Source organism: Neomonachus schauinslandi, chromosome 10, assembly GCF_002201575.2.
Source record: "Neomonachus schauinslandi chromosome 10, ASM220157v2, whole genome shotgun sequence".
Classification (NCBI taxonomy): Eukaryota; Metazoa; Chordata; class Mammalia; order Carnivora; family Phocidae; genus Neomonachus; species Neomonachus schauinslandi.
Window position 1 is genome coordinate 54,807,616 of NC_058412.1, and position 27,873 is coordinate 54,835,488.

Genomic DNA, 27,873 nt, shown 5'->3' on the forward strand with positions numbered 1-27,873 from the left:
TCTGGGTTTTGAGCTGGGTGCCGGAAATGGTCTGGGTTTTGAGCTGGATGCTGGTTATGCAGATACATTCCGTTCGTGAAAATTATAATTTATATATGGTTCTGAATACAGGTATACTTCAAGAAAAGATACTCAAAAATAAAAAAAGATCCCAATTCTCTTACCAAGGGAAGCCCCTGTCATATAAGCCTTGGTGTCCAGGAGTTTGGGGCAAACGTTTCTCTGGGAGGATCTTGGATTCATTATAGAAAGTTGTGTGGACGAATCTGGTGTTTCACAAAATGACGAAGGTTCTGGGCGCAAGCTGAATGTTCCTGAGCCATGGCCTGATCCGGCCAGGCTGACCTGGGCCAGGTGAGAATTCTGCCTGCCTGTCAGTGACGGCAACAATGTGGAGCTTTGAAGCTGTATCTTAAACGCAGAATCTTCACTTGAGAGGCCAGAATAACCCTAAACTCCGTGAAAAGGGTGCATAGTACCAGGACCTGTGTGTGTATCTGGAAGGCCCCTTGAACAAGGACAGGTGGGCAGCCCTCGTGATAACAGCCGTCAGCCATCTGTAGCAACACTGTTATCCTGGGTGCCCAGAATCAACCACAATATTGAAACAGTTGCTTTCCCTGGGCCACCACATATTTTCCAATGGGAGAATTCAGCTAGTCTTAGCATTCTTAAATACAAAGAAATGCGATGATGACAAATTTACTGTCTTCAGAATAATCTATGAGTTATTTCTTCCAGTATTAAGACACTCTCAGTAGCAAAATGGTTTGTCTACAGAAACAATCCTCTCAGACTGAGTAAATACCAGGCGGACAGCCACATCGCCCGGACTCTGAAATCATTATTTCTGGTAGTAGGACTGGCTGATACTCTCAGTGGCAAGTTGGCATTCTCTAATAAATCCAGTAAAGCCAGAAATAGAAATGCAGAAGCGGATTAGATTAAAACCATTAAATTACATTCCTCAAAAAAGGCACTCGATAAATCAGCCACTGATATTTTTGAGTAAATCTTTAAAAAAAAAAAAAAAAGTCCCTTCTGTATGGATTACACACGGGTGAGTATATTATAGTATAGCATAATACTGTCTTGTTCAGTATTATATGTCATCGAAACTAAGAAACCATCGACTCTAAGAAGCACAATTACTATTTTTTCTTTTTGCTGAACAAGTTAGACATGTAACACTGCATGATTAAAGTGTACAACATGTTACTTTAATGCATTTATACTTTGTATAATCTGATTGCATTGGAGCACTATTTATTATATTACACAATTAATAATTACATAATTACACTATTATTGCCTGTATTCAATATACTGCACATTAGATCTCTAGGGCTTGTTTCCTACTGGTCACAAGGTTGTACCCTTAAACACCATCAGTTTTGTTCAACCCCATCCCCTGGTAACCGCCATTTTACTCTCTGTTTTTCACGTGTTTGCCTTTTTTGAGATTCCACATGTAAGTGTTATCATGCAGTGCCTTTCTCTATCTGACTTATTTTGCCTAGCATAATGGAAGCACAATGATTTTATGTAATATCACTAAGAAAGGGAGAAAAACAACTAATTTTAAAAATTTCATGACATCTCTTTTAAGAAGCAGCCTCATTTCAGATATTAAAAGGTGAAAAATGTATCTTAGGTGTGCTGAAATATGTGTTTTTCCTACTATCAAAAAAAATGTAGGAAGAAACTTCCAGCTAATTTTAAATTTTGGGTTTTTTTTTTAAGATTTTATTTATTTGCGAGAGAGAGAATGAGAGACAGAGAGCATGAGAGGGAGGAGGGTCAGAGGGAGAAGCAGACTCCCTGCTTCTGAGCAGGGAGCCCGATGTGGGACTCGATCCCGGGACTCCAGGATCATGACCTGAGCCGAAGGCAGTCGCTTAACCAACTGAGCCACCCAGGCGCCCACTTCCAGCTAATTTTAAAATTCAATAGCAATTGATGTTTTTATGATTGCATTGATTGATTGCCTTTTTATGATTTAATATGAAAAGGAAAATATTGTTTTGCTTCTTTAAAAACAAAGTTGCTGTTTAGACACCTGGGTGGCTCAGTCGGTTAAGCGTCTGCCTCCAGCTCAGGTCATGACGCCAGAGTCCTGGGATGGAGCCCCGCCTCGGGCTCCCCGCTCAGCGTCGGGCTCCCCACTCAGCCGGAAGCCTGCTTCTCCCTCTCAATCTGCCGTTCTCCCCGCTCGTGCTCTCTTGCACATGCTCTCTCTCTCTCTCTTTCTATCAAATAAATAAATAGGATCTTTTTTAAAAAGTTGCTGTCTTCTACAAAGTGAACATAAAAGGTCACAGTCCCCTCTTCCATTTTCTGCAATAGTTTTTGCACTGCTACTGAAAATATGACATCAAATGGAGTACTAAGATCCACACAAACTGTAATTCACAAAATGCAGCTTCTCAATATTTCCTTTAAACACAACTCTGAAGCAGTTATACAGCCACTTTCCAAGACCTTAAACATGTATAATTATAGAAGAGAAGTGCATTTGCAGCACTGAATTCAACCACATTCTCTTAAACTTGATCTCCAAATGTCCGTGGCAGTAATAAAACTATCATTTGCCCCAGTGAATGTGCTTTGAGATTAATTTTTCTTTCCATTTTAATTATAACACATTTTGCTTTCAAGAGAATAAGTAGAAGTCTAAATTAGAAGAAAACTCAATTAACTGAAACTTATAATTCATTCTAAACATATCGCGGAAAAACTGCTTGAAGCAGGAAAGTTCATGGTTCTTTTCCCTTTTTGAGTGGAGCTGGAATGAATCCTCTAGATTTGGGGCTTGAATCCTCCAACTATTTTGAAACCTTAGAAGAAAACACAGTTTTATGAGATTGAAGTTTTTTAAATTATGAGTAGGGAATAACATTTCCACATGCCCACCAATCTAAATATAGTGAAATGGCAAAAAGAATGAAATACTTTAGGAAAAGATGACCACTAATGTGGACGATACACTACCAGTGGGATCAGTTAGAAATACTTTGGTACAAAACATTATGAGCACTTTATCACTAGCCTTTGTGGATCAACGCTCCTGTGCTTTCATTTTTACTCACAGAATTCTATATAAATGCTTAACAACCAAATGCAAGATGTAAATTTTGATTGAATTCTGGATTTTATTTTTTTTTAAAGATTTTATCTATTTATTTGAGAGAGAGAAAGCATGAGTGGTGGTGGCAGGGGGCACGGGCAGAGAGTGCTAAGCAGGGATCCCAATGTAGGGCTCAATCCCAGGACCCTGGAACCATGACATGAGCCAAAGGCAGACGCCCAACCCACTGAGCCACCCAGGTGCCCCTGAATTCTGGATTTTATTTATTTTTTTCTTAAGATTTTTTTTTTAATTTATTTGACAGAGAGAGAGACAGACACAGAGAGAGAACAAGCAGGGGGGAGCTGCCGAGGGAGAGGGAGAAGCAGGCTCTCTGCTGAGCAGGGAGCCCCATGTGGGGCTTGATCCCAGGACCCTGGGATCATGATCTGAGCCGAAGGCAGCCACTTAACCGACTGAGCCACTCAGGCACCCCTGAATTCTGGATTTTAAAAGGCAACTCTAAAATGCATTTTGGGGACAATTGGGAAACTGGAATATGCACTATATATTAGATTATATTAATGAATTGTTAATTTTCTTTGGTGTGTTAATGGTGTTTTAGCCATATGGGAAAATGTCCTAATTCTTAGAGGACACATGCTGAAGGTTTAGGAGTGAAGTGACATGATGTCTGTAATTTACTTTAAAATGGTACAACCATACACATGTACATCCATGAAAGAGAGAAAGAACACACAAATGTGACAAAAGGTTAACAACTGGTGAATCCAGGTGAAAGGTATACAGGTATTCATGATATTATGTTTTCTACTTTGCTATAGGTTTGAAATGTTTTCAAAATAAAAAAGTTGAGGGGACCTTGTTTCACTGCATGGAAAAATTCTTCATCTGAATGACATTGAATACATGTATTTTTCTCTCTTCCCCTACATTACAATAGTTGATTTTAATATGTGCTTTTCTGATGCTCCAATAAAATACTTCTGGAAGAATAGCAGCTCAGCAGGCCTTGTTTTAAGTTTATTAACTGACAACCTACTTTCAATGTAAAAGAAAATGTAACCTAGGTCTGTTTTAAAGCAATGATTGTCAGCTCACATGGTCAATATGTCATGCAGGGAGTGAATTACTTTGCCTGTAATCTGAGCTAAATGAATGTCAATGTCAGGTTGCATAAATCATAGATTAAAATGTATCACTAAGTGCAATCAGATAGGCAGCATCACTCTTTGCCCTCCAAAAAAACCCCAAATCAGGGCTCATTTTATACAAGTTTTCCAAGTGGCAGATAGAAGTCTCTTGTATGGCAGAAAGGACTAGAGGGGCTGGATGTAACGTTTATGTGTCTTATAGCCACTCCATCTCTGGTGAGATTGAAAAGTGAAACTTCACTATGTCCAGGGGTTCATTAACTAAATAAGCAAATTCTCCAGGTTGATATCCCATGTAATGATAAGAGAAATAAACAAAAACTCCCTGCCGAGAGTAAATACTAGAAAGTATATTATTTTGGTAGAATGCCTCTCATATCCTAAGCTTTATAGAAAAGGCAAATTTCCTTGAAAAGATGCTCTCTGAAGATAAGGCCCAGTCTACAGAAAAGGCACCTATTGTAATGCCCTCATACTTGGCCAAGGCAACGGAATGCATCTCTGTTCTCTGGTTCTTCCAAAGGAGACAAGTGGATTCAGCAGCCATGTCTAGCTAACCAGGCACCCACTGACCATGCTGATGGTTTTGAACATGGGAGAGGTTTGTAAAGTGGACAGACAGCTGACTCCAGCATCAGAGAGAAGTGGATTTGCACCCCAGCGTTCCTGCTGTCTGTCCACGCGGAGCAGGTCAGTTAAGGTTTCTCCTCCTTGGTTTCTTCATCTATGAAATAGGTATGATAACGCCCACCTCTCCAGGTTGTTGGAATAGTTAGCAATAACAAACAAAAAACACCTTGTAAGGGCCTGACACGTATCAGCTACTCAAAAAAAAGGGAATTATTATAAATTGTTTAAAGTAGTAAATTTTATTTTTCAAAGATACGAATGTTTTCTGATGGAGCAGATCACTCCGGTCTTGATCTCAGTAGGTAATTGATGTGCTTTGGATGGAGAGTTCTGTGCATGTATTAGTGATTCTGTAATACTCAGTAAGGCACGTTATGCATAACACCAAGTAAGCTAGAAATCTGGCTTATTACTATGGCATCTCATCACTACTCGAGGACGATCTGCATTTTCCAACTGGGACGAATGGCAGGAAAGAGACAAAATCTATGTTTCCCCTAATATGTGGAATCTAAAAAACAAATAAACAAATAAACAAACAAAAAGCAGAATCAGACCTGTGAACACAGAGAACACACTGATGGTTGCCAGAGGGGACGGAGGTGGTGGGACAGGCAAAATGGGTGAGGGGGAGATGAAGCTACAGGCTCCCAGTTAGATGGTAGCTGTGCTTGCGGGGAGAACAACCCAGGGTTTAAACTTGTCCAATCACTATGTTGTCCACTTGAAACGAATGTGACATTGTGTGTCAACTACACTCAAATGTAAAAGTTAATAATGAAAGGAAAGAATGGTAGGTAATGGCCAAATACCTACTTCATTTTGTTCCATTCCCTGTTTCTAAGTGAGATCTCCCAACCTCAGGTGGAAGAAGAGCAGCTACTTTGCATTTCCCAGGAGTGCAGCATGGGGAGGGGACGCCACACTGGTTTTCAGGGTGGGGATCCTTCTGGCAGGGGAATATGAGAGGGAGAAAAACCATCCCCACCCAGGAGCCTTCTAGAGGTTCTTACTCAGAAATTTACCGGGTAAGGCTTTTTGTTCTTTTTTTTTTTTTTAATATTTATTTATTCATGAGAGACAGAGAGAGAGAGAGAGGCAGAGGGAGAAGCAGGCTCCCAAGAAGCAGGGAGCCCGATGCGGGACTCGATCCCAGGACCCTGGGATCATGACCTGAGCCGAAGGCAGACGCTTAACCCTCTGAGCCACCCAGGCGCCCCTTTTTGTTCTTTTTAATCTGAGGGCCTGATTTCCTGCTACTAGAGTTCCATCCTATATCTATAGCATTTCACTGTGAAATTAACTTCTCCCAAAGGAAAACATCAGCAAAACTAAAACAAGTTGAATCTTCTAAATCGTCAGGACCCAAGTTGTTTTGTGTTGAGATGGTCCCCAATGACTCTTCTCTCTGTAGATAATATGGAAATAGCGTTTTTGAAATGTGATCTTTGCTCTCTGGGAAGAGGGGTAGGATTGGGTAGAAAGTGCCCGGCTCAGGGTCAGACACGCAGTAGGTGTTGCGTAAGTACACAGAGAACGAAAACGTGCCATAGGGTTTTCCTACCGCTTAAAGTCCAAAGAGACAATAGGCATTATCATCCAACAAAAGAAGAGCTATCTGAAGAGCATCCTCTAGAAAAGCACTCAGGCCAGGCAAGATTACATTTTCAGTGTTAACCTAAACGATCTTTTAAGTTGGCTAGAAGGTCAAGACAGCAGCTAATAAAACCAGCAACTGAATTTACAATAAAGAAATGTCCTTCCCCTGCATGGGAAATTTTTATCTTGCCCTCTCCTTTGGTCACACATTGCATGAGTATTTCTTTAAATTTTTCAAAAGTGAAAGTTGGACTAAATAAGATGTAAGCTTTGGAGGCTGAGATCTGCTGGATGTGTTTTTTAAACAGCTCTTTAGATGGGCGAATACGGCAGCCTGATGAAGAGACGCATGCCTTGATCATCTGTCATCTGCTTGTCTTTAAGCCCTGAGGGGTAGTTTGTGCCAGATCGAGAAAGAAGTATGCCCCAAGAGACTGAGGACAGCACTACCTGGTAATCAAAAAAGAGAAATGAACATGGCATTGAAGAGACTTAAAGAGGCGGGCACAAAACTCATTTGTTTACCCCCTAATATAAATTTCCTCACAGACCTCGTTCATTTCTGCTATCCTTCTCCCCAGCTGGGGAAGAAATTGCACCATTTCTCTTCCTCTGCCTTTACATCTCCACGCACGCATAGGGTGCCACTTGCATCCTCAAGCGTGCTGGGTATCAGCATTGCCCGCAGCTCAGGACCGGGCCGGCAGGGTCCCCGGTTCCGAGTGGCTTTTACAGATTTTCATGGGACCAAGGGCTTTTCTCACAGGAGGTCAGCTACAGGACCTTGGGAATCCAGGCAACAGGAATGCAGATGGTCCTGGACAGTTTGAGAAGTTCAATCTCAGCTACAGAAGCTCCTGCCACTCCATTCCAGACAAGTATAAGACTGAAGCAACTCAGCAGACCCCACTCATTCATTCTGGTATAGAGGCTCCAAATGGGTTTATGTCCGTGGTACTTTGTGGCACTTCCTCTTTGGACACCAGCTAGAACTAACTCACTGTGGTTGTTTTCATTTTATATTCCCCATTTTGTAAAGTGAAATTGTTTGCACTCCCAAGCCCCATGATACCTACCCCAGCATGATAGACATAGCAGTCTAGGTAACAGACTTCATCAGTGAATACATGAATGACAGAATTCTTTGAGAGAAAGGGGTTACAACAACATTTACTTAAAATCCTGTGTTCCACATTATTAATTAGGTTGACAGAATACCATGTATTTGTTTCAGAGGGTAAAACTGCCTTCTAAGAAAAATTCATTGACATTTAGAAGTTTTGAAATCAAAGAACATTCCTCCTGAACATCATTTCTTTGCCAAATTATGAAATTTGGCAACTGGTGAAAAAGAATGAATATTAATAGAAGTATAACAAGTCAGGGAATAAAAAAACCAGTAATAATCTCATTATAATAATTCTTTTTTTTTTAAAGATTTTATTTATTTATTTGAGAGAGAGAGAGCATGAGAGGGGGGGAGGGTCAGAGGGAGAAGCACACTCCCTGCTGAGCAGGGAGCCCGATGCGGGACTCGATCCCGGGACTCCAGGATCATGACCTGAGCCGAAGGCAGTCGCTTAACCAACTGAGCCACCCAGGCGCCCCCTCACATCCATGCTTCTAATATTTAACTTTTTTAACCTGCATGGCAGCCCCAAAGGCATTCTATATTGTTATTCATACCAGTCTCTCTTTTCAAAAACACTTTACAGTAAGTGAATTAAAAATTATTATAATGAGGGGCGCCTGGGTGGCTCAGTTGGTTAAGCGACTGCCTTCGGCTCAGGTCATGATCCTGGAGTCCCGGGATCGAGTCCCGCATCGGGCTCCCTGCTCGGCAGGGAGTCTGCTTCTCCCTCTGACCCTCCTCCCTCTCATGCTCTCTGTCTCTCATTCTCTCTGTCTCAAATAAATAAATAAAATCTTTAAAAAAAAAAAAAGCATGGATGTGGTTGTCATCCTAAAACATATCTTTATACTGTCATACATATGTAAATTTCTCTAGCCAACATACAGAAGCATTTTGCGTATTTTTAAACTTTGCATAAATGGTACCCTACTGTATCTATGTAATGTGGTCTTTTTTAATCCAGACTTTTAGAAAATATATCTGCACTGATATGTGTTGTTCTAATTTATTCATTTCTTTCATCGTCACATAGTATTCCACCATATGAATATTCCACAGCCTAGTCAACCACTGAAAGCCTGATTTTCAAAAGAGAAGAAGAAACCTTTGTGGAAGGTTTCTTGTGGAAGAAAAGAACAATCAGGTAAAACCGACACTTCAGTTGTATACACCACGTTCCAAACCAGGGCTTGGTTGTGAGTCTCTTCTCTTTTCCTTGCAGCTCAAGAATGCTGCCTGAGGAAGCGTCTAAGGCAGAATTGTTAAGGAAAGAGGGCATGTATTGAATGGAGCACTGGGTGTTATACGCAAACAATGAATCATGGAACACTACATCAAAAACTAATGATGTAATGTATGGTGATTAACATAACATAATAAAATTAAATTAAGAAAAAAAAAAAAAAGCAAAGGAATGCGCAGAGTGTAAGACGGGAGGTGGCAGGAAGTACCGAGGACGAGCCCCATGCCTAGCCCTGCTGGTAATGGCCCCAGGGATGCGAAGTAATACCGATAACCGGGGGGGGACATACCATGCCAAATCAGCTTCTGTTTCTGGAGGAAAATCACTTCCTTTATCACTTGGAGTACTTGGAGTTATGTTTTCCCGAAACACCTGGAAGGTATGCTCTTTGCCTACCCTAATCACTTCCCTGGATGATCCAGGCTTGATCCAGTAATTGATTGAAAGCAAGATCAGGTGCTTCTCAAGACAAGCCCCAACAAGAGCAGCTTCCCTGCACCACCCACTCCCGGCCACAGATACCCAGCCCTGCCATTCTTGACATTCAAACCAACAAGTGGGAGGATGGGGCGAAGAGCGGTGAGCTAACGCAGGGGCGATGAGGGAACCTCATCCACTCCAGGGGAATCTCTTCTACCCAGTTAAGTGTACACACTGCCACCAGCATTTCCAGGCCCCTGCACCAAGGATGTGGACTGCTTCTCCACCCCATGGTACTTAGAGGAGATCAGGCAAAGGAACTGGCTGGCAGACAGCCTGTTTGAACAGTGGTGATGGGAGGGGTTGGTGGGTCTGGCCAGGAGGAGTAGGAGCCCAGAATTAATAGTGTCTGGAGGGCAAGGCCAATGCCCTGCCAAGGATGGGGCCTCTTGTTGACAACCAGAGGGAGGAAGAAACCCACTGACACTAACAAAATGTGCAGGTCATCCAATCCTTTATTTTTTTATTCTGCATGGAGCACTGGGTGTCATACGCAAACAATGAATCATGGAACACTACATCAAAAACTAATGATGTAATGTATGGTGATTAACATAACATAATAAAAAAAAAGGCTCTCATTTATGCAAGGCCCCTATTTAAAAACCAAGTAAATGTATACATGGAATGCTAATCAAAAACAAAAAGGAACAAAATACAAAATACACAAAGCATCATGGACAAACCTCCACATCATCATGCTGATACACTCTCTGAAATGGACCTCTCTGTGTGAATACTTAAGTATGTTTTTTTATTGTGTCTTTCTCCATTTAGAATGTAAACTCCACAAGGGCAAGCATTTTTGTCTGTTTTGCTCACGGCTATATCCCTGGTGTTCAGAAAAATGCATGACACATGGTATGCCTTCAATAACTTTTTTTGACTAAGTGAATAAGTTAGAGGAAAGAAAAAAATTTGACTTTAGAGATCATTCAGTCCAAACTGTTATCTTATAGATGAGGACACTGAAACCCTGAGAGGTTGGATGGCTTTCCCCACCACAAAATCAGCATATGGCAGCATCGAGGGTGAGAATGGGCCACTCCTCAAACCCTTCTCCCTGTTGAGTAAGGTCATAAGTAACTCTTTGTTTGATCAAAATTATTCGGTCTTCTTAACTTCCTCTCCAAGCATACTTATAATCATTCCAATTTAATGGATCACCAAGCTTAAAGAAAAAGATACGAAATAAACAAGCTACTCATATTTGCCTCTTACTTCCAAAATAAACAGTATAACACTGTTACTAATGTTTATAGTAAATCTAGTCTGGAATGACATCACTTGAAACCTTTCTGCATGAAGATAATTCAAGGTTCTAAATATCTGCTTTGTACAGAAAGTACTGTTGCTAGGTTCAAAAGGGACAAATGGAATATTCTAAGAAAAGCAAGGTACAAAAAGTACTTGGTGTCACATCACTCAATAATTTAGGGCAAAGCAGATGCTAGAACCCAAGCGTCTGGCACTCTTTTGCTATATTTCCCAATATTATGAACCTTGAGCTAAGGAATGAATATCTATGGAAGATTCCAGGCATCAGTCAGTGGTTGCCTTCCCTATATTCCTAAAATTGCATCCTTTTTCTTTAAGAGTTCCCTTGTTAGTTTTTACATGCAAGCTGCAGAGTGAAAGAGTTCATCTACAGTGATAGCAACAGATTAAGCAGCCTCCACAAGTGAGACCAGCAAGGACTGACAAAGAAGAAAAGAAAAACACGGAGTCACACCTTGGCAAAGGTGAGAGGAAGTTGTTAGGCTATGTTGGCATCCTTTTACAAGGCTCAAGACTCAACTTTGAGTATCGTCTACAAAGATATTTCAAGAGGCTTTCTTCCTTTCACTCATCCAACAAATATTTAGAATGCCCATTATGGGACAAGCACTTTTCAAGGTGCTAGATGTACTCGGGTGAACGCATTGGTGCCACCTCTGATCTCTCCCCCCATCAGCTGCTCCACGCTCCATCTCTTCTCCCTTCAAACAACTTCTGGAGTTTCAGTGAAATTAGCCTCAGCCATCTGCCAAGAAGGAAAGGACTTGGATTGACCAGTATTCCTCTACTGTCAGAATAATGAATAGTGTGTTAACATGGCCTTCTCCTCCTAAACACACACACACACACACACTTGCATTATAAAAGCTAATATTTGTTAACCCAAATGGCCCTTTAATTGTGGGATTTCAGGTAGATAACAAAATGAAGTCAAACTAAAGATTTGGATAGTAGAGGAAGGAGGATAATTGGCAAGCAGGAGGGTATCTAGGGGTTGGCCCTTAAGATCAGCATTGCAAGTATGGCTTTCAGGGCTTCTCCTTGCTTCTTCCTTTCATCTTTACTGGAATCCACCATTTAAAAAAATAGATGCAAGGATTTTATATGAGGGATGAGGGTGCTTTGTAGGTAGAGAAGTTCTACCCAGTGCAAGATGAAGGGACAAAGGAGAAATGTTTGCATGTCCATCATTTTTAGAGTGGAGGTTTTTAGGTTAGAGAATATCCAAATAGAAATCTTAAGTTCAATTTTCCAGGAACTTCTTGGGGACTAAATAACAAGCAAAGAATTTAACACCCCTTATTATGGACTGAAGTTTTGTGTCCCTCCCAAATTCACATATTGACACCCTAACCCCCAATGTGATGATATTTAGAGATATCACCTTTAGGAGGTAATCTGGGTTATATGAGGTCATGAGGCCTTCATGACGGGATTAGTGGCCCCAGATGCTGGCCTCCACGCACACATAGAAAAGGTCATGTGAGCACACAACAAGATGGCAGCCAAGAGAAGATGTACCAGCGAAGAGAAGACTCAGAATGAAACCTACTTGGCCTGCACCTTAATATTGGACTTCCCAGGATCCAGAACTCTGAGAAATAAATTTCTATTATTTAAGCCAGTCTATGGTATTGTGTTATGCAGCCTGAGCTAAAACACCCCTACTCTATATTTCTAAATATACCCCTACTCTACCTTTCTAAATCGAAATAATAATTTGCTATAATTCCTGATTATATTAACTTCCGCCCGAGGTGCCTGGGTGGCTCAGTCAGTTGAGCCTCCGACTCCTGATTTCGGCTTAGGTCATGATCTTAGGGTGATCGAGCCCTGCATCTGGCTCCATGCTTAGCAGGGGGTCCGCTGGAGATTCTCTCTCCCTTTCCCTCTGTCCCTCCCCCCACTCATGCTCTCTCTCTCTAAAATAAATCCTTTAAAAAAAACTTTCCTCCCTTATTCTTTCCTTCTTCTCTCTCTCCTCACACACACACACACACACACAGAAGCTAAGAAAATAACTACATAAACAAAATTGCTAAAATAGAACAGGTTTTTAAAATATGCTATGCATACTCTATGCATCTTGAACTGAAAAGGAAATAGATTGGCCTGAATAAGAAATTTTTTTTTTTTTCTGGTTGCTTTCAGTTGTCTTTTGTGAGGAGTCCTTATAAAGCTCATGTGGATAATGATGAACAATGGGCACCAGCCTATCTTCACTCCCCACTCTGCTTTTTTCCCCTGATTCAGAATGTACTAAAGCTACTCAAGCCCTTCCCACTATTTTGGCTGGATCAGTGGGGTTTATTTTTCCTGCAGGGCTATAAGCGAGGTGCTGAGAGTCTCACAGTGAGGACCCCAGCAGGAGAGCTGAGCTGAGTTGTGTAGCCCGGGGAGTAAGTTCATAAATGGAGGAACTCATTTATCTTCCACAGAACCCTTCCCCGCCACCCCCCCCCCAACCAACTACAAACTACTTAACCCATCCAAACTGAGAGCTGACCAAAGCCACTCTCTTCCTGGGACTGGAGATACCTCCATAATCACAAAGCTTTGCAAGCTAGCATACTCTTGATTGAACTGCTAAAACCCTGACTATCTTTAGATTCAGATTTCTTACGTAAATCACTAGTCATTCTCTATACATGGTTAAAGAATTGGAACTGAAGACAAAAAATAAATGAGGAGTCACAGTACCATCAGGTTCATTTCTCCGGAGCTTCAGACTTCTCCAGTAGGGCAAGAGTATTGCAATATACCCTCCTTTCAACAGGCTCAGAATGGGGATGTTACATTTTATAATCAAAGAAAATGTTTTACTTGAACAGGAATCCAGGAGTTTAAGGGAATGCTAGGAATGCTAATGTGAATAACCTGCAAATTTAACATAGTTAGGAATTCCTATGCCTTTTTTGCCATTCTGAAATATGCTGAACCACGCGAAAGGGTTTGAATATCTTTTTTTCTTAAGTCACTATGTGTTTGGAGTCCTAAATCACTGGTGATTGGTTAGCCTCATTCATTCACATTTTTTTTTTGTCCTCTTCATTCATTTTTCACAAATATTTATTGCTGGCTAAGATGTATATTCAAGAATATTGATTGCAAAAAAAAACCCAGTATTGATTACAGAATGTTCACTAATATCAAAAACTAAAAAGAACCTAAATGTTCCTCCATGGGAAGTTATTTAAACAAACCATGGTCCATCCATAAAGTGGAATAGTATGCATCACTTAAAAGATGTGGGGTGGACTTAAAGTCTGGACATGGAGAAATATGACCTTGCTATATGGTTAAGGGCAGGGAGAAGCAGATTATAGAATAGCATTTCTACTGGGATGCTTTTAAATTAAATTGTAAGTATGTGTGGGCACATATGTGTATGTCTACAAGAGTCTAGAAAATATATATATCAACCTAACTTGTTAACAGTGGCTATCTCTGGGGTATTACTTTTCTACTATTTGAATTTTTTTATGGTAAGCTAATCCACTAACCTCTTCATCACACAGTTGAAGTTCATTGTCTTGGAGCCCATAGAAGAATTACACACATCAGGACCCCTTGTGGTTGGGTAGTACCATATGATTGGTTCTGTCTAATGAATTGTAAGCAAAAGGGCACATGTCACTTCCAGGCTGGAACATTCAATTGCTCCAGAGCTCTTTTCTTCTGTCATAAAACCCAGCAATATTTGACAGTGACTTCAGCATAGGTCCTAAATCAGAAGCTGTGGGCTCCATTCCACCCACAGCCAACCCACACGGCGCAGCATGAGAGAAAAACATAAACTCTTGTCATTTAGAAACCTCTAAGATTTGGGAATTGCTCGTGAAGAATGACCTAGCCTATCCTGACCAGGACAAGTAAGCATTTTTTTTTTAAGATTTTATTTATTTATTTGATAGAGACAGCCAGAGACGGAGCACAAGCAGGGGGAGTGGGAGAGGGAGAAGCAGGCCTCCTGCTGAGCAGGGAGCCCGACGCGGGGCTCAATCCCAGGTCCCTGGGATCATGACCTGAGCCAAAGGCAGATGCTTAATGACTGAGCCACCCAGGCACCCCACAAGTAAGCATTTTTAATTTTATCTTTAAAATAGAGATGTCGAGGGGCACCTGGGTGGCTCAGTCAGTTAAGCCACTGACTCTTGATTTTGGCTCAGGTTATGATCTCAGGGTCATGAGATCGAGCCCTGCATCCGGCTCTGCACTCAGCAGGGAGTCTGCTGGAGATTCTCTCTCTCCCTCTCTCCCTAAAATAAATAAATAAACCTTTAAAATAGAGATGTTATTCTTCTGAAAAGCAGTGTGTGTGAACCTGTCACTGTTCTGGGCCATGGAGATAAAATAGTAAAAAGAAAAAAAAATATCTCGCCCTTTAGGACCTCAAGTTGAATCGTATTTTTAACGTATCATGAGTTTTTCATAAATGCCCTTTATTACATTGAAGAAGTTCACTTCTCCTAGTCTGTTGAGTGTTTCTATCATAAAAGGATGTTAGATTTTTTTCAAATACTTTCTCTGCATCTGTTGACATGATTATGTGTTTTTTTGCCCTCTACCGATATGGTTTGTTAAATTGATTTTTAGATATTGAAAGGAGTGTTTCATCCTTTGAAAGAATTGGTAGATATTTACAGAAAGTCATTTGGAAATTCAGTTTCATTTCATCCCCCACCTCTTGCTCCAGCCTCTTGGATTCATCAGGACAGGCTAGATAATGCTGCTGTGACAAACGACTGCAAAATCACAGTGGCTTAATGCATACACACTTGTTTCTCACTGACATGAAGATCGCTGTCGGTGGGACAACTCTCCATCAGGGACTGCGTTTCCCAACCGTATGGTGACTCACAGATCCCAGTGTTCTGATCCCAACACACTGCTCTCACGCTCGCTTACCTGAGGGAGATCCACGTACTGTGAATCACACAGTTCTAGCCGCCTCAGCCCAAGAGTCATACATGTCTCTCATTCGCAGATTTCATTGTCCATAATTAATTATGTGCTCTTGTGTTACCACCAGGGGACTAGAAAATACAAATTGTATTGTGCCCAGAAGGGAAGAATACAAAACAGAATTTGTGAACACATAGAATTTTCTCTGCCATAGACTTTGTATATTCTTTTCCCTCTTGTTATGGGTTGAATTATGTGCCCCCCACTCCTTGCAAAAGATATGCTGCAATGCTAAGCCCCAGTACCTCAAGATGTTGAGTCTATTTGGAAATAGGATCATTGTAGATGTAATTAGTTAAGATGATGGCATACTGGAGTAGCAGGGGGAGTCTTAATTCAGTATGACTGGTGTCATATGAAGAGAGACACACATACGAAGAGAGACACAGAATATCCTGTGATTGCCGAGGGAGAGATTGGAATGACACAGCTAGCTATAAGCCAAGAAATGCCAAGGATTGACAGCCACCACCAGTAACCAGAAAGAGGCAAGGGGGAATTCTACCAAAGCCTCAGAGGCCACATGACCTTGCTGACACCTTTGAGTTCAGGCTTCTAGCCTCCAGAATTATGAAAGAAAACAATTCTGTGGTTTGAAGCCACCTAATGTGTGTTACCTGGTTACTATAGATCTAAGAAACAGTGTTAAAAAATTTTTACTGAATCTAAGATTACATCAGTGGTAAAACAGGAATTATTTCATGGATGTCTGAGAAAGAAAAAAATACTGTCAGTTAAACTACGACCTACTCTCCTTAATGATAACCCCGCATGATGCATAAATTGGTCACACCATCCTCTCAACATGATGCAACATCTTCCCTCTGTACCAAGAGGTTTGGCAATGTCTTGTGTCTTCAAGCGTACTGTTTGGCATGTGATAGGTCATCACTTTGCCCATCTCTCAGTAACAACATACAATACAGCCATAGCTACTTGTAGGTTTATTCCCTTATTGTGTACCATAAAGCACTCCCAGTTTTGTGCAAGAAAATACACGATTCCATTCATCCTTCCAAAATCGCTTCACTAATATCAAATTTATGCCCCACTGTTCTGTATCTTTGCCTTTCTACAGGAACTTTCTAGAGTAACTCCTTATTTCAACACCAAATTATACTGTAGATTCTGAAAAGAAAAATTTTAAACAGCAATTAAACTCAACACATTAGAGCAACAATGCACATAATTCAAACAAAATGGTGACAACGTGAATAACCATGCTCAAGTTCATGCCTGCACAGGCAATGACAACTATGTCACAACAGCTATTGTAGGACACTATCAGTGTAAGACATACCCCAAATTCAGAGTGTGAAGAAATGGGCCTCATAGAATCAATAAACTACAGTAATGAAACAACAATAGAATCAGAGCAAGCAGTCCTGACCAAGTCTAAGCCTTTGCTCTAGAATATTTTCTCAGTGTGGTCTGGAGACCTGAGATCTTTTCAGGAAGTCTGTGAATTCAAACCTATTTCCACAATAATATTAAGTTGTTTTTTGCTTGGTTATTCTTCTGTCATTAGAGTACGATGGAGTTTTCCAGAGGCTATGTGTCATGAAATACCACAACAAATTGAACACAAAATCAGATATGAGAAACTGTAGTCTATTAAGCTGAACATCTTGCCACTCTTTTTACTAATTTTTTTGTTTTGGAAATGTATTTTCATAAAAAAGAATATTATTTATGGAAATATGAAATGGGTTTATTATTTAGATGAATTAATAGTTAATAGTTAATTTTTTTCTCAGTTTTAGTTTCTCCTACAGTAAATATGGATGGATATAATGACAAAACAAAAGTCCTCAATGAGTTTTAAGAGTGTATAGGGATACTGAGATCAAAAGTTTGAAAATCGGGCGCCTGGGTGGCTCAGTCGTTAAGCGTCTGCCTTTGGCTCAGGTCATGATCCCAGAGTCCTGGGATCGAGTCCCACATCGGGCTCCCTGCTCGGCGGGAAGCCTGCTTCTCCCTCTCCCTCTCCCACTCCCCCTGCTTGTGTTCCTGCTCTCGCTATCTCTCTCTCTGTCAAATAAATAAATAAAATCTTAAAAAAAAAAAAAGTTTGAAAATCACTGCTCTAGTAAAACAATGCTTCAAAACTGCCTTTGACTTTAAAGATGCATGTCTTGGTCCACTGAACAAATCTCACAGTTGAGATTAGACCAACACTAAGATTGGATCAAACACTGAGACGATTATAATGTCCTACTCTGTCATATGTAATTCAAAAGCAAAAATACTAAATAAGAAGATATAATTTGATATTTCAATAAGATACGTTTATAAAATAGCTTCTTCTTTGATTGTGTGTCTGTCTGTCTGTGTGTCCTTCCCTTCCCGTCTTTCCTGTCTTTTGACGCCTAAAGCATGTGCTTAGACAGCCTGCAGCTTCGGCCATGTGCTGACTTGGCTTTCCACAGTCTGCATCCAAAGCGAAGGTTCCCGAACTCCTTCACCTGGTCTTTTTCACAAGCAACCTGCACAACTCTTTCATGAGTCCCTCCCCTTTCTTGACTTCCTTCGAATGGGACGCCTTCTTTTCCTATGGTTCAGGCAAGGAACCAGGAGAGCTATCATAGCCATCTATTTGGTCTCACAGAATGATATGGGCACATTTTTTGGGGGGGTGTTTTGCACCGAAACTCTGTAAGCTTGAGAATTCCACTTCAATTAGCAAAATTGCAATTGGTGTGTTAAGTTTGGTACAAAGTATGGGTGGGTTTAGTTTGTCTTAGGAGCTACCCACTGCCCCAGCCCTCTTCCTCTTCCTGAAGTGTTATCCCATCCAGGCAATATGGATGGCCATTAACCTTTACTGTAGTATTTATTTTTTTAAGTTTTTATTTAAATTCCAGTTAGTTAGCATACAGTGTTATATTAGTTTCAGGTGTACAATATAGTGATTCAACACTTCCATACATCACCCTGTGCTCATCATGACAAGTGCACTCCTTCATCCCCATTGCCTATTTCATCCATTCCCCCCCCCTTCCCTGCCCACCTCCCCTCTGGTAACCATCTGTTTGTTCTCTGTAGTTAAGAGTCTGTTTCTCGGTTTGCCTATCTCTCTCTCTTTTTCCCCCTTCGCTTGTTTGTTTTGTTTCTTAAATTCCACATTTGAGTGAAATCATATGGCATTTGTCCTTCTCTGACTGACTTACTTTGCTTAGCATTATACTCTCTAGCTCCATCCATGTCATTGCAAATGGCAAGATTTCATTTTTTATGGGTGAGTAATATATCATTTTATATATATATATATGTGCCACACCTTTATCTATTACTAAGTGATAGCAGCTTTGGGTAGGACCCTATGGATGATTTACACTTAGAAAGGTGACTCTTAAAGATCAAAAAGTCAGGGCATCTGGGTGGCTCAGTCAATTAAGCATCGGACTCTTGATTTTGGCTCAGGTCATGATCTCAGGGTCATGAAATGGAGCCCTGCATCAAGCCCTGCATTGGGCTCGACACTGGGCGTGGAGCCTGCTTAAGATTCCGTCTCTCCCTCTCTCCTTCTCCCCCTAACCCTTCCTCCCTTAAAAAAAAAAAAAGTTCAAAAAGTCATTAAGAACCATATAAATTAAGCTATCAGATGAAATGGCAGGCAGTGGAATAATTATCTTTTATCCATCTTAGCGCATCTTCAAATGTTGAAATTAATGGTTAACATTTATTAAGTGTTTACTACATGTCAAGCACTGTTCTGAACACTTTGCATGTGGTAACTTATTTAATCTTCATGAGTAACCTGGCAGATAGGTACTATTATTACTCCCATTTTCAGGCACAGAGAGATCATATTACTTCCCCTGGATCACACAGTGTAACTAGGAGTCTGGATCCAATTTTAGGCAGTGTGACCTCAGAGTTATGTACATAATCACTAGACTATACTGCCCCTTGAATCACATCCTTGCCAGCCTGGAGTGCTGATATATCTTTTGTTTCTTAAGGGAAAACTATTTACCCCAGTGAGTTTTTAATTTGCCTCAGTTTCAGATCCAAAATTATATGTGTGTATTAACCCATGATGGAAATCTGCTTTCTTTTTCTTAATTCACTGTCTTTTTCTCATGAAATTTTTCCGGACTCAGCACTCCTCCACCCTTGAACCCAAACTCTGTGGGTTACCCACCCAAAGACATGTTCCCATTTGTTCCCCATCTGGCTGGAATTCCTTTTGAAGATGGAGGTTTGGGCTTCAAAGAGATCCTGGAACATGTACCTTAGTGAATCTACCCATCTCTTCCTGCCAGCCATATTTTAATCCTTTCATCCTTCGCAGATCCCCTGGCTACCCCCTACCTCAACAACACCTATCCTGAAGAAAGAACTTAGCCCGAAGCTAGCCAACCCCATAAAGGAAATGGGTAGGCTTCTGAGTGCCATCATGATCGTAAAGGACAGTTCATGTTGGTTTTCTTCACAGCCCTTCCAAACAGGCAGAGTGAACTCTGACCTATCACCACTCTGCTGATGGACTGAGGAAGAAGGGTCTTGTCACAAACAGAATTAGCACTAAGTAATTTTCCCTTTCTTTTTGTAAACAATTGCCCTTCAATATACAACAACTCTCGAGGTGTTCAGGTTACATGCTTATTTTAAGATCTTTTGTTTACTTTCTGATCTTCATAGGTCATTGACATCCCATTTAGCCCCAGTGACCCTGTTTATACAATTTTCATATAAATTAAAAAGTGTTCTTGGAGATAACATTAACATTCTTGATCTCAATCTACCACATAAGCAAACAATAGCCTTTGCTCGGTCCTGTATAAAATTGTTCAAAAGTTTCAGTGCAGACTCCAGTTTCAGACAGAGAAAATCTTATCAAACAGATGTGCTTTTTTGCTTTTTATTTTAAGCAGGATGAGATCCCAGCCTATGTAAAGTCCAGTGAAATATCATAGTGGACCTCTGGTAGAATGGAGTCATAATTCTAATAAAATGCTAGATAGAGTATTTCAGGCTTTAATTACTGAGAAGAGGCAAATCACTTATAGAAATAGTAGGGATCTAGTTCTACATCTTAACTTGAATTTAAAATGTATTTCCTTCTCATTTAAAACCAGCTTTTGATTCTCTACGGGGGAGGAGGGAAATAATGCATTTTGAATTTGCCTTTTTACCTCATTTTTTAATGAGGGCAGCTCCCCGTTTTCATACTGAAAAAACATCTTGATAACTACTCTTTTATAAATGCATATTAATCTTATGAATAATTTCAAGTATTTAGCAAACTATATTTCTGACAGCCTACTCTGCTGCTACTAGTTCATACTTCAGGAGTAGAAACACTTGAACTAAATCCTCAGCCTAACTATTTTTTATGAAAAACTTACATTCCTGGGCAAAGAAACTAATCTTGGAATATAGATAAATTAAAAGGCCAGTGTTAGCTGTTTTTTAGGAGTTTATCCTCAGGAAATAATTGGACAAAATTACGGAAAGAGATGTACAAGGGTGTTAATTTCCACATGACTTACAAATGCAAAAAAATAGAAAACAACTAAATGTCCATCAATAAGGAGCTGTTTAAAAACATTAGAGTAGGGGCGCCTAGGTGGCTCATTCGGTTAAGTGTCTGCCTTTGGCTCAGGTCCTGATTGTTTGCTCGCTCTCTCTCAAATAAATAAAACCTTTTAAAAAAATTTTTTTAAATAAGAACATTAGGGTAAAACCAGTGGTATACTTTACAGCACTTTACTTTACATACACTTCAACACATTAAAGGCTTTGAGGAGTCCCGCAGCAAAAGGAACCCTGTTTAAGGGTACCTGGGTGGCTCAGTCGGTTAAGCAGCTGCCTTTGGCTCAGGTCATGATCCCAGGGTCCTGGGATCGAGCCCCACATCAGGCTCCTTGCTCAGCGGGGAGCCTGTTTCTCCCTTGACCTGCCTGCCGCCCCCCTGCTTGTGCTCTCCCTCTCACTATCTCTCTCTTTGTGTCAAATAAATAAAATCTTTAAAAAAAGAAAGAAACCCTATTTAAATGCCTTTAATCCAAAATTTTCCAAGCTTCATTTAGCATAAATACCTTCTTTCTTTTTTCTTTACTTATTTGAGAGAGAGAGCAGAGTGAGTGAGAACACAAGTGGGGGGTAGGGGCAGAAGGAGAGAGAGAGAGAAGCAGATACTCTCCACTGAGCAGAGAGTCTGACTCAGAGGCTCGATCCCAGAACCCTGGGATCATGAACTGAACCGAAGGCAGACGCTTAACTGACTGAGCCACCCAGGTTCCCCTAAATACCTTCTTTCCAGCAGCCTTCAGAACAAATGTCAGCAACTTTTGGCAGTAGTATTAAAGATGATTTTTACCTTTGTTTTTGTATATTTTCTAAATTATTTTGCAATAAATATGTATTGCTTATAATAAAAAAATAGAGCTATTTAAAATTATTTTTTAATTATGTTGGGGGAAATGACAAAGAGATATAGTAAGAGAAAGATATACTGCTATATAACATGGTATTTTATGAAACATCATATTTAATGTGATGGGTCCTCCTTTTGATAAAACAAGAATTTAATAGAAATAAATAAAAAGAAGGGAAAAAAGAGAAGGGGAGGAAGGAAGGAGGGAAAGGAGATAATTGGAGGACACAAACATTCAAGTTTTACCATGAGTATTTCTGTATGATCAATGAAAGGTAATTTTTTGTACAGTGGCTATACCACTTTACATTCCCACCAAAGTGCTTGAACATTCCGTTTATTCTTAACCACTCTCTCACCAGTACTTGTTATTTCTTATCTTTTTGATACTAGCCATTCTGACTGATGTGAAGTGACATCTCATTGTGGTTTTTAAAAATTTATTACTGAAGTATAATCGATATACCATGTTATATTAGTTTCAGGTGCACAACATTGATCTGACCATTGTATATATTACTCAGTGCTCACCAAAATGAGTAGTCACCAGCTGTCACTATGTAATGTTATTATAAATATTGACTATAATCCTTATGCTGTACTCTTCCTCTCTGTGACTTATTTAAATCTGGAGGTTTGTACCTCTTAATCCCCTTCACCTCTCTCACCTCCTCCCACCTCCCCTTTGGGAACCACCAGTTTGTTCTCTATATTTAAGACTCTGTGTTTGGGGAGCAGGGGGTTGTCTGTTCATTTGTTTTGTTTTTTAGATTCCACATATAAGTGAAATCATACAGTATTTGTCTTTCTCTGTCTGGCTTATTTTACTAACATAATACACTCTAGATCCATCCATGTTGTCACAAATCGTCAGATTTCATCCTTTTTTATGGCTGAGTAATATTCCATTACACATAAACACACACTACCTCTTCTTTTATTCATTCATCTACTGATGGACACTTGGGTTGCTTCCATATCTATTGTAAATATTGCTGCAATAAACATAGGGGTGCATCTATCTTTTCAGATTAGTGTTTTCATTTTCTTTGTGTAAATGACCAATAGCAGGAATTGTGGATCATATGGCATTTCTATTCTTGATTTTTTGAGGAACTTCCATGCTGTTTCCCATGTTGCACCAATTTACATTTCTACCAACAGTGCATAAGGGTTCCTTTTTCTCCACATCCTCACTGACACTTGTTATTTCTTGTCTTTTGAATACTAGCCATTCTGACAGGTGTGAGGTGATCTCTCATTGTGGTTTTGATTTGCATTTCCCTGATGATGAGTGATGTTGAACATCCTTGCATGTGTCTGTTGGCCAATGATGGGTAATTTTTATCGCTTTGCTTCTTTCTTTTAAAAGTGTTCTTCATTAAGTGGGCGCCTGGGTGGCTCAGTTGGTTAAGCGACTGCCTTCGGCTCAGGTCATGATCCTGGAGTCCCAGGATCGAGTCCCGCATCGGGCTCCCTGCTCGGCAGGGAGTCTGCTTCTCCCTCTGACCCTCCTCCCTCTCATGCTCTCTGTCTCTCATTCTCTCTGTCTCAAATAAATAAATAAAATCTTTAAAAAAAAAAAGTGTTCTTCATTAAGTATGTATTTATTTTGCAATTAGAAAATTAACAATAATTTTTTGTATTTATGCAGGATGAAGGTGGCACATATGGATTTTAACAGAGAGAAAAAGAAACATACCAAAGGAAGACATGTTCTTTTTGTTGTTGTTGTTTGTTTTTTTAAAGGTTTTATTTATTTGACAGAGAGACACAGCGAGAGAGAGCCTGATGCGGGTCTCGATCCCAGGACCCTGGCCGAAGGCAGATGCTTAACGACCGAGCCACCCAGGCGCCCCAGGAAGACATGTTCTATAGTCTCAATTCAAATGTATTCGTTGTTGCTTCTATTTCTGAGGTTATATCCTCCTCAAGTTAAATCTATTTGAAATAAAAATAATCCCATGTATTGTTCCTTTGAACATTTCCCCTCTCTCTCCTGATTATGCCTTTATCCCCAGCACCCCGCCCCCACCGTGGGCCCCAGACTACTCTCCTACAACACTTGACTCCATGATGAGAAAAATAAAGAACTATTTTTCCTGACCCCCCTCACTGGTCACCCCCAGAATACCATCCACAAAGGACAACATAGGTTTCAGTTACTCAAGAGGAAAACTCTCATTGATGAAAGTTCATCATGTCAGGCAGGTGAGGGGAATTAGCAGCAAAGCATCCATAGATTTCTTGAAGGAGATACAAATTACAAATGTGCTGATAGTTTCTTATATTTGTCTAAATTATCTTTCTAAGGGAGAATCACGGGGCTATTTTTATAAGGTATGAATACAGAGTAATGAGACTTCTAAAACACATCTTAGCTTCCATGACCAAATGAAAATTGTCCTTCAAAAATTTAGGTAAGGAGGCAAAGCGTAGTCCAGTGATGCTTCCACCACTTAAGACATCTGAAAATCCCTTAAAGCTACATTTTAAGACAGAACAAAAACTCAGTCCTGTTTCTTTAATATTACATTGTAATTTTGAACAAAAATATTATCCCCAACTTGAACATCTACCTTATTTATTTTATATATATCATCTCCAGTTGCTTTGGGAGTATCTCCAAAAATAAGCCAAACACCAAAGAATAACAAAGTACTTGTTGAAAGTATAAAAACAAACAAAAGACAAGAACAACAACCACAAAAGCCCTATCACAGACTGGGAAGTTTTTCAAAGTATGAAACTTCATTTAAGTCCTGATAACATTCAAATTTTGATGGAACAAATATTCATGGATACTTGGGAGTCCATAAGAGACTGATTTGAATATATGTATATTCAAATATAAAGAGAGAGACAGAGAGAGAGTTGTAGATAGTTATATGTATAGTTATATAATTATATTTAGCTTTGAAATGTGATTACATCCAATCAGAGACTGATGCACAGATTACAGTCTGTACTATAAGAGAACCCATGAAAACAGAAGCAAGTTTCTGTCAATCATCCTGATTTAGTAAAGCATGAAGTTATGATACTAAGGAAAAATCTTGCATTTGCTGCCTTTATGATATAGAAACTCTGTGCATTAAAGTAGACCATCCAAATGTGTTATACAGAGTTCTGGAGTATCCAATTTTTGTGATTACATAGAGACAAACTCTAACAAATGTATGGTATCCATATGTTTCCCTTCCTCTAAGCCTGGACCCCCACTGGAATTAAAAGCTATGTCCAGCTTTCTGGTAGAAGATAGATTTGTTTAAGAAGAAAATTATAGGCCACTTAAAGAAATTTTGAGACACTAACTTTTTGCTCAAGATTGATATAACCAATCCTAACACACAATTTCTTATTTACATTATGATTCTTCTCTTCCAAAAATGTTCAAAGGGCTTTCCAGTTTAATCTTAAGACACTGAAGTCAAAGTCTTCAAGTACCAATGATAGGAACACTTGTTTAATATTTTCCAGAATAGCAACTGATTCCCACCTTTCAAGTAAAACTCAGTTGTGAAGGAATGAATATGTTGACCATCCAGCAGTTGGAAAACTATAACCCACCAGCCAAATCATACAGACCAACTGCTTTTGTAAATAACTGATTGGCACCCAGCCATGCCCATTTGTTTATGCACCGTTTATGGCCACACAAAGGCAGAGTTGAATAGTTGCACTAGAGATCTATGACCAGCAAAATCTAAAACGTTTACCATCTGGCTCTTCACAAAAAGTTTGCTAATATCTTGACTAGAGCATTAATTTTGTTTTATAATAAAATAACTTCTAATAATTATTTGTCAATAACAGTGAATTCACAAACATTTTCCCATTCCATAGGCTAGAACACTAAGTTAGAGCCAATGGTGCAAGATAAACACTAATGACCTCATGTTTCTCAACACAAAGACTTGTGGGGCTGGTGATTTATCATCTCAGCCTAGCACCACACCTGTTTGGTCTAGATCCACACATCTGTATCAGGGACACAGTATGCAATTCACATTTTCTGCCATTTTTAAGAACAAAGCTTCAGTATAAAGACTTAGTCACATATAGTATTTATAATGATATATCAAAATCATCAAGTGAATTACAAATAAGACATGATGAACTGGTGTTTAGAATGGGAAGGACATTTCTCACCAGGTGCTAATAATTTGAAGGTATATTTGACTGCAGGCTTACATAAGTTGATACAGCGCTCCCTTAATCAAAGGACAGTTAAAAAGAATATGAAATGAGCTGACACATTTTGACATGATTGCCAACGCAGATCAGATACATGTGCAGTGCACATTGGGAATGCATGGGGAAGAGTTTTCATTCCTTTAAGTTACGGATTTTAAATCAGTTCCTGAGACGAACATTTCAAACATTTAAGTTTAAAGTTCTAAAACACTCACCCAAACCTGGGAAATGGAACATGTGCATGAAACTCTTTCCCATTCCTGCACATCCCCATTTTACTTTGGGGATTACAAAGTAGATTCTCAAAGAACCAGAAGAAAATACAACTTTTTGGGTAGAATGGGGAAGAATATCTAACCAGAAAAGTGAAGGAAGAAACGATAAAGGAAAATAGACAGACACATAAAACTTTAAAATACTGTGTATCAGAAAGTGTCCTACAAATTACAAGGCAAAAGAAAGACATATAATATGAAAGGTTATGTTCTCGATATATTGCAAGTCTTTAACATTTATGAAAACAGAGAAACAATATTTATTAAAATAGCCACTCCACAAAGTTTAACTGAACTCCTACCCTAATACTGTTTGAGTTTCAGTGGGTGACCTCACTGTTCCAGGACTGACATGGGTCCTGGGACATGAGACTTTCAGGGCTAAAACTGGGACAGCTCCAGGCAACCCAGAAGTCAGACAAACCTGGACTCAAGTTCCCGTCCCACCACCATATGACCTTCGACATGTTACTCCACCTTCGTTGAGTCTCCATTTCTTCATTTTTAAATGGGTGTTAATACAGGTACTTAATTCTTAGGATTGCAGTGAAGATTAAGCAAGATGAAGTGTACAGAGCTCACACACCTGCCATATAGCACTGCTCAATAAATGGCACCTGTTGTAATTGTCACCATCATTAACAACCCTGCTTGTCAGCTGTGAAGGCTTACCAGCTTCTTCTCGGTATCTGTCTGCGGGAAGGCTTAGACAAATACTGCCGAGTTCCTCAGTAGAGGTCATCATCTGACCTAGTTCTGGCCACTGAGAAAAAAAGAGGACGTTTTTAGTTGAGACGTTCAGGAAGGCTTCTTAAAATATCGTGAATGCGTGGGGCAAGAGGATGGGGCTTGTGGGGAGGACATATTGGTAGATACATTTTGTCCTTCCTCCTTCCACTTCTTCCTGCCTGGAACACAGCACTGCCACCACCCCCTCCCGGGAAGCAAAGCAGCTATCCTGGGACGCCTAGGGTGCCAAGACTGCGCTAAGGATGGGCTGGTGGGAAGACACAGAGAGTCCCATCTCTCCCCTAGCATCACGGAGCCACTGTACCCAACTCGGATTTCTGACATTTGGTCTTTCATTCCATGAGAAAAAATAAAACCTGCAATCTGCTTAAGTTGCTGTTTCCAGGTTTCTGCTATTCATAGCCAAACAGAATTTTCAACCAATATCAGGCACGCGCCAATAGAAACACAGGCGAAGGAGGCAAACGGGCAATTTAACAAACAAACAAAAGCAAATGTCATGTGAGTCTGTGACAAAACTTATTACATCATCATTATTATATAAATATAAGCCTGACACCATGTTTAACTGTCATGTTGACAATAAAGTACAGAGAATAATATTTAAAACACCGTATTTAACAATTAACAAAATGTAACAATTATTTTTATTACACTATGTATTCTTCTGACTTCTTTGTAAAGAAATAAAATACAA

The 27,873-nt window shown here is 39.9% G+C and overlaps 1 long non-coding RNA gene across 1 annotated transcript in view; it reads right to left on the bottom strand.

Annotated features, from left to right (window-relative positions):
• Positions 1 to 27,124, bottom strand: part of LOC110588679 — a 48,879-nt gene extending 21,755 nt beyond the window's left edge. Inside the window, exon 1 of the long non-coding RNA XR_002480823.1 lies at positions 27,099 to 27,124. This is a non-coding gene — a long non-coding RNA (uncharacterized LOC110588679). The remainder of the gene's footprint in view (positions 1 to 27,098) is intronic.
• Positions 27,125 to 27,873: the final 749 nt, after the last annotated feature.